We start from the raw sequence: 13,685 nt of genomic DNA on the forward strand, positions 1-13,685 counted from the left end.
GATGTAACTCTCTTTTGTTAAGCCTTTTCTAAAAGGCAACGAATGCCAGGGAAAGAAAAGTCTGTCCTAGGTTTTATCCCAGTATTCAGCTGCTTGCATCAAATGGTGACCAGGCAGCTAAAATCCTGAACATCCTGTTGACCCTTGTATTCACACCAAGCTCCGATGAATTATATGGGCCTCCCAACAGTTGCGAGGGCCTGTTCATGTAGATCCGATTGTAGGGTCAGGGTTTAGGTGGTAGCAGGCACCAGAAGGCCCCTGGCCAAATCCAGCTCAGATGGGTATCGGTACGACTCTGCTGAACGCCTGGAGGGCAGTTCCAACTCTGAAATCAAGCCCTCTGTCAGGACGCCGTGTGTGCAGGGAGAGATGCCAGCGTTCTTGGTGGTACCATCCTCCAGGTGCACTGGTGATGCAGGGCTCACTCAGCTGGAAGGTAAGCGATTGCACTCCCATTGCACTCTTTGAAAGCAGGAGCCAGTAAGCCTAGCGCCATCTCTTATGGGGAGTGGGGGGTGAAGAGGGGGACTGCAGAACTGTCTCCAACTATTGCATTATACAAGTGTCACTAGCACCTTTTGGACCATTGTTATTAATTATTATTATTATTAAGTGCTGGCAAACGTTCCCTTGTTCTGACAGGTATCTCCCAGGCTGTGGGAGCTATGGGTGTGTGTTTGCCTACGCAGTCACTGCCCTCTCTGCACTGAAGTCTGTGCTTTGGGAAGAAGGGTGCCACACAAACCCGAATCTGAGCTAAACTTGTCACTCTGGCGCCGTGGAAGATCTCCACCCAACTGGACCCAGGCCCATGTAGATAGGCGTTTGTGGAGGTCTGGGTAAGGGGAGTTGAAGCCAGTGCTTTACCATCCAAAGATCCAAATGACACTGATCTTCTGCCTCATTCCCTTGACTTAGGACCCCAGCTCGATGTGCTGCAGACTCCCTTAGGCTAGCTCTCCTCACAGCAGTGCGCAGGCCAGTAGTTCTCCACGCAATTTTGAAGTACACAGCTGCGGTCTCTGCCAAGGGATGAAATCCAGCATGGACACGTCACCACGTCATGGTGGACTCGTCAACCCTACGCCACGGCTGGCTGCATTTGCTGTGGTCATTGGCAGGCTGTGCATTGCCCTGATCCCGTCATGGCCTGTGTTATCCCTTTGGAGATTTGAAGACTGGAAGATGGAGTTGAGTACTGTTCCCAGGTAAGCAACTGCCTTCGTTGTTCAGGAAAACAATCGTGCTTTCCAGTGTGTAGTGCTGCGCTTTAGGATAATCTTTCTCGCTCAGCAAGCCAGGAAATCCCCCATTACCATTTACTGTTCTCAGCAAGGGTGAAGTTTTGAGGGGGCTGGAGGTTCTGGTTGAAATTCACAGGAAATGCAACTCCCCTGTCTCTGTCCTGCAGCATGCTGTACAATTGGGCATTAAGGAGCAGAGGTGCATTTGGTCCCCACTGAATAAACAGCGAAGCATTTGTACATGGATCCTTAACGTGACGCTTGGCCTTAGTCATTTAGTGCATTTAAAACTGACAACAAAACCGTTCAGTGAGGCGCCATGGCACGAGTGACCTGGTAACGTGAGCCCAGCCGCCTGCCCTTGCCATGCCATCTTTTAACTTCGGGCCTGACCCTGCCTCGCTGAAGTGAATGGGAGTCAGACGGGACCCTTAAGGTCAACGTTTTCAAAGTTCCTGAGGTGATGTCCACACTAGCAATGCTTCACTGGCACAGGAAGGCCAGGATACGATCCCAGCGAAGTGCTCCAGTGTGGATGCAGCTATGCAGGCTAAGCTGCTCTGGGTGCTGGTGTAGGAAACCCTCCCCCCCCCCCACCCCCAGGAGCAAAACAAGCTTTACTAGCAGCTTTCCCAGTGCACCTGCCTCTCCGCTGCAGGCTTCAGCTGGCACAGCTGTGTCGGCCAGGGATCGTGGGTTGTTGCTCCTAAAGCTGAAGGCCAGATTTTGCCATTTGGAAGATCCCATAGTGTATGTGTGACTTTTCTGAAGATGTGTGTGCAACATAAGAGTCGTGCGAGCTACTTGATCTGCTGCTGCCTTTCATGTCAGCACGGCTGTCAGTGGAGGAGGTTCCTATCTGCACATTTTGACACTTAGGCCAAACGTGATCTTTTTTTTCCCTCAGTGCATGCTTAGCATTTATGTATTTCTTTTCTTTCGCCTTCAGCCATAGAAGTGGCTGTTTTCCCACTGGCCATGTTAACTGTGAACCGTGTTGTCTGACAGATCGTCTACACTGGAGTGGAATATCAGGATCCCAGCATTGTCTTCTCCTGAAGAGCATCACTCAGTGGAGGGGAACATTGAAAACATAAGAAGTGTGGGAAAGAGGCATCTCCCCTGGAAACCTTGTCCCTCCATTCAAGGTAGAGATGACTTGAAAAGAGACATGGGGTAAAATTTTCAAGTGTACCTCTAAGTCTCATTGACTTTCAATAGGGCAGAGGGCTGGTCTACGTGGGGAAAAGCCTGGAGTAGCTAGTGCTGATTAGCTAGTGCACCCTAACCTGCACACAGGCACTCTTGGGGCAGGGTAAGAGTGTTCACATGGGGAGTTCGTGTGCTTTAATTTACACCCTAGCTATCTCTGCACTAGCTTCCCCGTGTAGACAAGCTGGGAAGCTCTTACATCGTATAGGAACTTTTGAAAAGGTTACCCATGCAACCAACTGCCCTCTAGCAGCTAAATATCCAAGTAGGTCCAAAAGCTTTATTGGCTGCAAGAGACCTGGAGGCATCCCTCTCTGCTTGCACAGATAGCTAGCATGAGCTATAACCTTGCAGAGCTCTTTCTGCCGCTCCTGGAACCAGACTAGGGAAATAGCAAAATTAATTCCCCATCTAAACACCCTGGTCCTAAAAGCAGCTCACCATTTTTGTTTTGAGTCATTAAATTGTTCTCCTCATATCCACAGTGAGACTTTAAGGCAGACCATAAAATATTTTGCACCAAATTCAGAAGGACCTTGCAGCGGTCACACTATGTTGTACAGGATGGAGACACAGGAATTTCACTCAGATCTTCATGGTCCTAAAAGCACAGGTCATCACTACGTGAGCTAATGGAGAATCTTCATTAACTGCTGGCAGTATAGAGCCTACGAAACATGCTTGAGTAGTTCTGAGTCCCTTTAGTAGAAGACAGTGATGCAGTCTCATAACCGGTTATATTTAAATAAGCACAGATGGTAGGATTTGGTCTGAAATGTATCCACTTGAACAAAAATTACAGATCCCTCAATAAAATAAGAATTGATTTGTTTGTCAGGTCTAAAGCTCTTCCGGTCAGGGACCATAGCGTCTCCTGTGTTTGCAGAGTGCCTAACAGAATGAGGCTCTGGGTGCTACCTCAATACAAATAATAAGAAATGTATTTGCTAAGAAGAGGCTTGGGGAAAGAGTCCAAACTAACAAATCAGGCCTGATCTACTGTATTTTAGGACTTCAATGACTGGTAGAAACTCCTAGTTTTGTTGCAGCTTAGTTCGAGCACTCTGCAGTATGTTTATAAAAATAAGAGGATGGGAAGTCAAACCAAAGCAGGTCTATTTTTGAGGTCTTCAAGTTCTAGTTCTCAGAATCATTTGGATCAATGGGGAGGCAAGATATAGTTGGTCTGAGTGTTGACCGTGCCTAAAATAATCCTGGCTTTACAGGATGTAATATATTTCATTTACAGTGACATGGTTTATTAACGCACTCCGGACCATATTTTGCCCTCCGACAGCCCCACTATGAGGTCAGGGATATTACCTGAATCTAGCTAAGGGTGGAGCATGAGCCGTCCCAGTAGGATTTGCAGGTATGGAAGTGCAGAAATGAATAGCTGGAGCGGAGCACAAATGAAATAGTCTTCCCGCCTGGGTAGCAGTCATTTTAATAACAATCCTGCAGCTGACGTTACTCGGTTCCCATGCCCCAGCTGATTCGCCATGGGCTGCGTGAGTCAAGGAGACTAAATTCCCCTCACCCTCAGAGATCGGCCATGTGCTGTACAGTATCTGTTGTAGGAATAGCTGAAGGACTTGAGCTTATAGGGCTATCAGCCCATTGTCTTACCCAAGGATTAAACTCAGCTGCGCGGACCCTGGGGTAGCACAAGCCAGGATTTGGATTTTCAAAACCAACTGATATCTTTGGGCTCTTCAAGTTGTTGGTACAGTGTAGTATTAATGATTAATAACTGTATCACTGGACAATCCAGATTGGGGCCCCGTTGTGCTCGGAGCTGTACACGCACGGGGGGACTGTGTTTCCTGCCCTGAAGAGTTTTCACTCTATTTTCAGCCAAAGCTGATAGCACGGTGGTATTTGTAAGGCAAATGACTCGTGCTAATCAATGCGAATCAAGTAGGTTATTTTTGTTCTAATTTAAGATGCTCCCGATGTGCCTTCCCTGTTCTCCCTCTCCTACCCCTTCCCCTTTACTGCAGGTATATTTATGGCTGTCTAATTTGCTACTTTGAAGGACAAAGTGCGCAGAGATTCCTTCCATTGTACTACTTCTCAGCTCCCTACCGTGGGACTAGATTGTTAATTATACTGACAGCTGTGTTCCTAAACAGATGTAATCTGTCATGGGGGGGGAGGGGGGATGTAAACTTTACAACCCCTGGATGCCTCCAACAGGTAAAATCTTTCTGATTTTCCTCGTATCCAACAGTTTTATCCTCTACTGTCCCTGCATGGGACAGTAGAGGATAATAGAAGAATATTGAAAATCAGGCATTTTAGTTACTGAGTGGGTGGACAACTGAAGGAAAGAAAAGGAATCCTCTGGAGACATGTTTATAACACATACCTGCTACAGGATACGGGATTTACAGGAGGATATAAAGCCTGATCTATAATCATGGCCTGGAGCTTGTGCTGTGGCGGAAAGTGCTGCAGGGAGATGCAATCTGAACAGCGTGCTCTGTGATGTGGGGAGGGGACCGTGCGTATGCAAATCAAGAGTGGCATGTCTCAATTCAGCAAGATGCTAGGAAAGGCATTTGCCTTCTTTCCACAAAACATGACCCGAGCCATCAGCTAATGCCGCCCTAGCCAGAGTTGGCAGAGACGATGCCAACAGGCCTAAAGGGGAAAGCACCATTACAAAGGACCCACCGGTCTGCAGCAAGAAAGGGGATTTCTCTTTCCAGGTTAGTTTTCTTTTATTATGCGCTTTTAACTCCTTTGCCTGTTAACACGCTGTAGCGGAGGGGAGAACTTCTTGCTTTGTTCAAGTTTAACCCATAATTGGTACCGTAGATGCTGTGACTCAGCTGTTCATTCTAGTCTGAAGAGCGTACGCTGGCTTGTTACAAATGCACCCCCTGAAAACTAGAGCAGAAGCCAGGTTGTCTAGAGGTTAGACCAAGGGATCGGGAGTCACCAAGGGATGGGGAATTCCTGGTTCTGTCACCTACAGACTGTGTGACCATGAGTTAGTCACTCAGCCTCCATAGACTGCTTCCATATCTCACAAGGGCCTTGTCAAACTTAATTCATTAGTGCTTTAAGATCCTCCATTGAAAGGGACTATAGACGTGCAAAACTATGGTGTTTTGTTATTAAGCAAATCTCTGAACTTCAGCCTGGAATCAACACAGATACATGCAGTGACTTCAACTCATAGGTCCTGCCCAAATCCCACTGCAAATTTTATAAAGATATAATTACATCCTTTATGTGTCCCAATGAGTTTATTTTGAGCTTGAATAGCTGGAAGATCAACTCAGTCAGTTGCAGCTTCAGCACTAACCATTAAAGGCATCACTTCAAGGAGCACAGGGTTTAAAAGTTTAACCAGACTCCCTCAGTTCATTGAAGTCGGGTTTTCTTGGAGCAACACTTTTAAAAAGATTCCTCCCCATACCTTCCCCCGTCTCATATAAGGAAAAACTTGCTTCTAACAGAATTTTAACAAACGTATTTTTTAAAAAAAACAAAATGACCATATTTTACAGAAGCGTGTCTGTGTGAAATTCTTCCCTGAGAGTTTCTTAGATACCTGCACTGAAGAATTTACTGTAAAGCTTTTGGGATGCAATGGATCTGATTGATGTGTGTGTAAATTTAGTGGGCAAGGTGCCGCAAATCAACAGCACTGGGAAATGATGCCCTGGTCTTCCACAGAAGAGTTCACGCAACATGAGGAGCAGCAATAAGAGTGGTATCAAGACACTCTCATTTAGAGACACTGCCTCATTATTATTTTGTTTGTCTTCATGTTTATAGTAGCTGCTAGATTAAGGCCCCATCATGCTATGTGCTATGCAAACTCATAGTAAGAAACAGGGCCTGCTCCAAAGTGCATAGAGTGTAGGTGTAGACAGCCTCAGATAAAAGTAGTATGACATTTCCTGTTATGCAAATGGCGAAACTGAGGCACAGAGTGATTAAGTGACTCGCCCGGGGTGTCACAAGAAGTCTGTGGCAGGGCCAGGAGTTGAATCCAGGGCTCCTGAGTCCCACTGTACTGCTTTAACCACAAGACCACTCTTCCTCACTACGTCAAGGCCATTCAATGGCTGATGAGCATGCTAGTTTGGATAAATAGTGGTTTAAGTGAGGTGGACACCTGTCCACTAGAGATGAGTCTGAAACCATCAATCCATTTCACACAGGCCAACACACCTGGGTGAGAAGGTAACAGCTCTCATTCCCGTAGACCTGCAGGTAGTGACCTGAAGGTAGCATGAGCTATAATCTCTGTGAGCCATCCAGGTGGGTACAAGTCTAATCTCACCGATTCAGGGCCAAGCTCACAACTGCAGTCAAGGGGCAGTGAAGAGGAAGTGGCAGGGCTACGCCCTCTCTCTCTCTCTCCCCCTAAGGAAAGGCTTCTCTCACACTAGAACACTGGGGTTTGTTTGCACTGTCTCCACATCCATGGCTGTGTTAACCAGAAACACCAAAGGAGCTCTTAGAGTATTTGGAGCCCTCATCGCTTTTTCCCAAGCACATTAGACCCAAGAAAAGTCCCACTGCATCTTAGCTGCCAAGTCCTGTGGCCCCCTGCGATGTTTGCCATCCTTTGTCCTCCCTTCTCCTGCACGGCACAAGGGGGGTTGGGTCAGCTGTGAAAGGTGTTTCACAAAGATGGATCTGTGTTTATCCTGACAGTGTATCACTATGAAAAATTGCCCTCCACGGACAAAATGAGTCAGTGCAACACTTAATTCAGCTAAATAGACCAGAGGTCTGTAAATGATCTGACACCAAAATGTGTATATATAGCCTTATTCTCTGTTGTGTTAACACCCTGGGCTTAGTAGCTACTGTTCTATTAATCATTCGTAATCATTATCTGTTTGGTTTTTTTGACCTCTGAAATATGTGATGGGCACATTGGGATTTAACCAGCCTGTGGCTTTTGTGATCAGCTCATACAGACTAATAGCTGCTTTTCCACATCTGACTGGCAGGTCTGTATGCAGATAACCACAGACGACATGTTCTTGTTTTAACTCCTCCTGTTGTGATGTCTTGTAGAGAGCGACACCGCAGCATGGGGGAAAACTAGACTCATCAGCAAGGGACTGGCCGTTCCTTCAAAGCCTGGCCAAACACACCATGCTTACCGAGGAACCAGGTAAGAGGCTTATCCCCATCCTGAATTCCTATATCATGAAGGCACCATGCTGCTGTGGTTAGATCAGATTATGACAGACGGTTCTCTTCCCAGCTGTGCTTCTACGATTGAGGGTCCATTGTGCTAGGCCATTTACACACACAGACAGTCTCTGCTGCAGAGAGCTTACAATCTAAGTGCATGCTGACAGTACACAGTATTATTATTATTTGTAGAGCCTAGGAGTCCCCAGTCATGAACCAGGGTCCCGTGGTGCCAGGTGCTGTGCAAACACACAACAAAAAGGAGCTTATGGGATTCTAATAAACGCTCTCTGAGAGTGTTTTGTCAGACAGGAAACAATTCCTGGCTCGGAATGACTCTCAAACTTTGCTTTGTTTCCGTCATTCAGGCCGAACAGCACCAGAATGGCATCATGCCCAGACTCAAGTGTGCAGTTCCATGGATATGCATCTGGAGGCACAGTACTGACCACTGCTGTGGGGAGACATTACTGAATGATATATTGCCAGTAAACACATTGGGTGAAATTCCTGCAGGCATACAGAAGATGTGACAGTGACAAGACCACTGAGCCCCCACAATGAAGTCTCCCTTAGCTTCTCTTCTGTAACTCTTCCCCAGCAGGGTTGTTGCCAAAGATTGTGCTGTAGGAGCTGGATAAATTATTCCAGGCGTTCAGTTCTTTGAACAACACCTCGCGGAAAAGAATTTTCTTCTTTTAGATGTTTCAGTTGAATAAGGGAGGCGTCCTTACCTTTATGGATTTATACCCCTGCCTGCCTTCCTACAGATCCACTGCCTCCTGGGAAATTGCAAGCATCTTATAAAGGCCAACTCAGAAAGATCTGAAGAGTCTGTACACAGAGAATTCTTTCCGATGTCATCAATGCAGTTTTAGACAATAGCCTCGGGTAAATCTGAAGCCCTTTGGCACTGGATGTCTGAAAAGGCAGAACATGTAGAAATGAGACCTCTTCAACCTCAGTGGCTCAGCCTACAAGATTACGAAGGAAGGGTAGAGTCAGCGGTGTCAGAGTACAACCCAGGAGTCCTGACTCCCAGCCCCCCTCCCCACCCCCCAACTGTGCTCCCTCCAGAAAATAACTCTCCAACAAAAATACTTTTAAACTAAACTTTGCTACATGTTTAAAAACAGTAACAGTAACAAACCCACCCCTTTCCCTCAGAAAAGAAACTCAGCATCTTATGTACCACAAAACAGATTGTAGTTTAGAAAACCGGCAGCAAAATCAAGCTCATAGTACTGCAGGAATAACCTTTAATCTTCCAGAACTGCTCTACAGGTGTCATAGGGGCCTTTTTCAGATGATTTATGCTTGTGTTCTTTGCAGAGTTTCTCTGGGATGAAATATAATGGCACTTGGAAGGAGACGTTGAGTAACACAGACAATGACTGGAATGAATGAGAAGTGCTGAGGAGAGATGTCCCGATCCTGAAGTGATCTTGCTACCAAGTTAGTCGAACAAGAAAAACAGCTTTCCTCTGCATCCTGGCCTGTTCTGATGAAACAAGCCCATGGTCACATCCCTTTGTGGGGACAAAGGTTGGTTCTAGCTCTCTGAATATGCGGTGTGGCCTCTCTCACGTCTCCCCTCCAGAGCAGCCAGTCTCCAGACTGCTTATTTTGAAGTGGTTTGGAGAAAGATGGGGGCTCTCTTGTTCTCTTGCCTTACGAGGACACTTAAGTCTGTGAAATATGTGTTGAATGGTTCTTGTCTGGGTAATATTCCACTGAATGTTCTGAAAAGAGCAATGCCAACATGTGCTGAGGGTGGTATGCAGAGGGGGATTTGTTGAAGATGTAGTGAGGAGGGGCATAGAGCTGGGAACGGGAAGATGTTCCCCTGGTCCTCTCTGCTGCTTGCTTTCTTCCTTCACCTTTATTTCAATAAAAAAGTGGGGTGGCTCATGAAGGCGAGGCTTGAGCCAGTCACAGCAAAGGCAGGAGCTGGGTGTCTCCCACCACACAATACACTTTTAACCATGAAGCATGCTGCCCTTTTCTGGAGAAGGGCCTCCTAGGAGTGGGCTCCCACTTTTGCCAGTAGTGTTGTAACGTACACAAGTAGGGGATAGGGTGAGGCCCAAACTATCTTGCATGTGTGAGAGAGGATTTGAAGTGAAAGGTGATAGTCACGCTTTTGGAAAACTTTTCCTATTCCTGGGACTAGTGCCCAGGAAACCCCCTCTGCAAACCCTTAAAACACCCTATGTTAAATCTCAGAAGTGCAGGCCTGGAAGGGACCTCAGTAGGTCATGTAACCCAGTCCCCTGCACTGAAGACAGGACTAAGTAATAAACAGACCCATCCCTGACAGGTGTTTGTCTAAACCATTCTTAAAAACCGCCTGGAATCTGCTCAGCGCCGTGTGGTGTAGGAGCCTGAACACAATGCAGGGAACTAGCAATGGTGCAAGCCATATTTTCTGAGCCTCAGTTTCTCTATTTGCAATATACGGATATTTACCTCCATCACAAGGGTGAGGATATATTATGCACTGTCTCCAATGCTGTAAGTGTGGCTGTTATTGACCACTGGAAACAGGCCTTGATCCAGACACCCCTGTCCTTGGGAAAGTTTGAATCTAGAGCAGAAATTTGTGGTGCCAGCAGTTATTATAATCGGTGATACTAAGGATGACCTGTCCCCGTGCAAGGAGCTTAGTTTTGCATTTCTTATGTGAAATGTCCTATCATCCCTATCCTGGAATTCCAGCCGGCCTGGCTTTGCTGTACTGCTCCCAGAGCAAACTGCATGGCTCTTCCTGGGGCATGCTCTGATTTCCAGGGCTGGCCCTTTCTCCCCTCCCCTTTTGCAGATGTACTTGAGAAGTGTGGACATGCCAGAAATACCAGTGTGCAAAGGTTTGCGCTGACCTCCAGCTTGGGAGGGGAAACATTATATTAAACTCAATATGGTATAAAAGTAGAATTGAAATAAATCTAAACAAAATGCTTTTACCATATCGAAATGAAATGTTTCAATGTTGTTTCAAAAATTTCCCATCAAGAATGTTATCGAAATCAACACAGTCCCCTGATTTCAGCAAAACTGCATTTTCCAACAGCAAACTGTTCCATCGTTCTAGTGAGTATCTGCATGTCTTTTTTATACAAGTCTCTGCACTCGCTAGCGGAAGCAGAGCTGGGCAGTGGCCTGGGGAACATCAGAGGTCTGTTTAAGGTGCTGTGTCCTAAGATATCGGCACACGTGTTAGACTTAGTGCAATGGGTTGAAATCCTGGCAGCATCCCCTCCACCCTTCATAAATGGAGATCCATGTGTTTTGCTGTATGGGGTGGTATTAGATGAGCCCTTAAAAACCAAAGCCTTGTCTGCACTGTGTGGGATGCGGAGGAGGAAAAATTTCAGGGGCATGGGGCACCCACTTTGCATTGACTTTGTTGCCATGGGGGATTCTATGGCATGTCCCCTAAGAAAAGGGGGTTGTCAAGATGTCTTTGGCCAAAATGTCCAATCTCCCATTGCTGTTGTGCTGTCTGACTAACTTCACAGTCTGCCACTTATTGCTCTAGCAATATCCCCCAAGCCTTGACTGTTCAGGCGAGCAGTTGTCCTGGGAACCCAGCTCCGTTAGTAACATGCCTTTGGATTTTACAGAGTGAGCTTGAAGGCTCCAAATATAGATGTTCCGGTTCACTGGCAGCTGTCCCTGCCTGTCTCACAAAGCTATAAAACAGTGTATTTACATCCTCCCCACACCTGGAGTTGGGCTGCCGATGATCCTTCACACATCAGCCTCCAACCAGGACTCTCCTTTCCTCACCTGCATTTCAATATTCACAGCATGGTGCCGTTAATTAGAACACAAGGTATTGCAAATGAGGACTCAAGCTACCTTCCACTCGGGGGTAACCTCCTGTCACTCAGATTTATTTCCCCAGCAGGCAGAATAGAAAGCTTCAGTGTTTCCCCAGCGCGGCTGTCACTGCTGTTTCACGCTCCCATCAGTACAGGACACCAGCACGATGAGCAAGTGACCTAGGAAATGCAGATCCTGGCCCAGCCAGTTCCCTTTCTGGCACTTAGGAAGCTGGTCTAGGTAGACAGTAAAGAGGCTGGAACGGCACTGCAAGCTTAGATAGAGAGACCTTGGCTGTATACTGTTGCTTTGTGTGCTCACATCTGAATGTTGGCTTGGTGCTTGGACGCTCCTGCCGTCTTATAAGCTGATCTGTTTAACTCCTTGTTTGTTTTCAGTAAAGGGAGGGGAGTAAGGAAGTCTGTTCTTTGCCTGCTAGGGTTACAACCAGCTAGTGGGCGAGAGAGAAATTTTAAAATCCAGGTTAAAGAGGGACCCCTTAATGAAAAGATCTTGTTATGGCTTAAGGTAAGTTCTGGGCCACTTGCGCTCATTAAAGATCCAAAAAGGAAAGCTTGTTCGTCCGGGCATCCTGCCTAAATGTTAACACTGCCTTCCTAAATTTCCCTGTAGTCGCAATAACATGTATTAGTCTGCCTGCTTCCCGTCCTGACCTGTTGCGTACTGTTGCTGCACACTGTTAAGAGTTCCCTGTTTGAACCCAGAGCGGGCTGCATTTCAGCAGTGAGGGAAATGACCCTCCCATATCGTTTGCACAGCAATTCATTCGCAAAGTGCAGTGACACTCTTCAGCCTGAATAGAGCTATCTATGAACGTACAGGGAACAAAAGCAACCCCAGTTACTATGGAGGGGTATCTGGGAGACTGCAGTGTTTCCCTATATTTAGAAAAGGAAGTAACTGAGGTATTTCAGATAGTGATTGCTGGATTTTTGATGGGGGAAGCTGTAAGGATTTGTCTACGCTTGAATTTTCAGTAGTGGTTAATTCACGCAAGTGTGAATTCTAGTGTAGCTGGACCACCAAAGTTAGTGCTAGGATGAAAACGTTCATTGCTTGTTGAGTTTAACCACAGACTGCAGCTTAACGCTCCTTACAAGTAAGTGGATAGCAAATCCTCTTGAACATACTGGGGATTTTAGGAGCATAGCATGTTTGTTAGTAACCCTAATTCAAACAGTCCACTGTTAGCTATGACTAGCAATAAACGTGTGTCTACACTTGTGTTAAAACATGACTGAAAAGTCAAGTGTGGACACAATGGGTAAAACTTTCAAAAGTACCTAAATGACCTAGAAGCCTAAAACCCAGTGACTTTCAATGGAGCTTAGTCTCTCTTGAAAACTTGAACCACCCTATATGATTTTTTATTTGTATTACCATAGCGTTTAGGAGTCCCAGTCATGGCGTATAAGCGTACACTGTTCCTGCCCCAAAGAGCTAACCAGAGCTCCCCTCTCTATAAAAAATTATACTGAAAAATACTCATCATCTTGCTTTTCTTATTTAATTCAATAGCACTGATGGAGTGTTGGATTAACACGACCTTAATACCGTTTCTGGATCAAACCTGTGCCTCTCTAAACTTGTTAAAGCATTTAACTGAAAAGAATAAATAGAGACTCATGTACCTGAAGTTTCCAAAACCTTTCATCATTATGACGGCTCACTAAGGAAGATATTTAAATAACTCCACATGAGTAGGAGGCAAAGTTTTGTTGTGGATTATAAACTGGATAATGACAGGTTTCAGAGGAATAAACTGGATAATGGGACCCTACCAGCACACCAGCAGCATGAATACACTGCTGTAGTCTAGTATGAAAGCTCCTATGGGAATCTGTCATTAAAACTCCCATTGACTTGCAATGGGAGCTGAGCACCTAATTAATTTAAGCTCCTTTGAACTCCCAGCTGAAAATGTCTTGATTGCCTGAAGCTTCATTACCATTCAAGAATGGTAAAGCCATGTTTTCCTACCAAGGTGAGAGGAAATGTTAATTAAATATAGCAGTAACCTTCTGCAACTCTTTCTGAGAGCTCCCTGTGGTGCTGGGACACTACAGCAACTGTGTGCTGAGACCCCTCCTATCATGCTGCCCAATACTGTTACCTTGTCAGTCTGTTGTCTTCCTCTGGTCTTAGATGTAGAGTGTCTTTTAGTACAGCACATAGGAATCCTGATTCATGACTGCAACTCTTAGGTAC

The sequence above is a fragment of the Caretta caretta genome, chromosome 17 (genome assembly GCF_965140235.1).
Source record: "Caretta caretta isolate rCarCar2 chromosome 17, rCarCar1.hap1, whole genome shotgun sequence".
Classification (NCBI taxonomy): Eukaryota; Metazoa; Chordata; order Testudines; family Cheloniidae; genus Caretta; species Caretta caretta.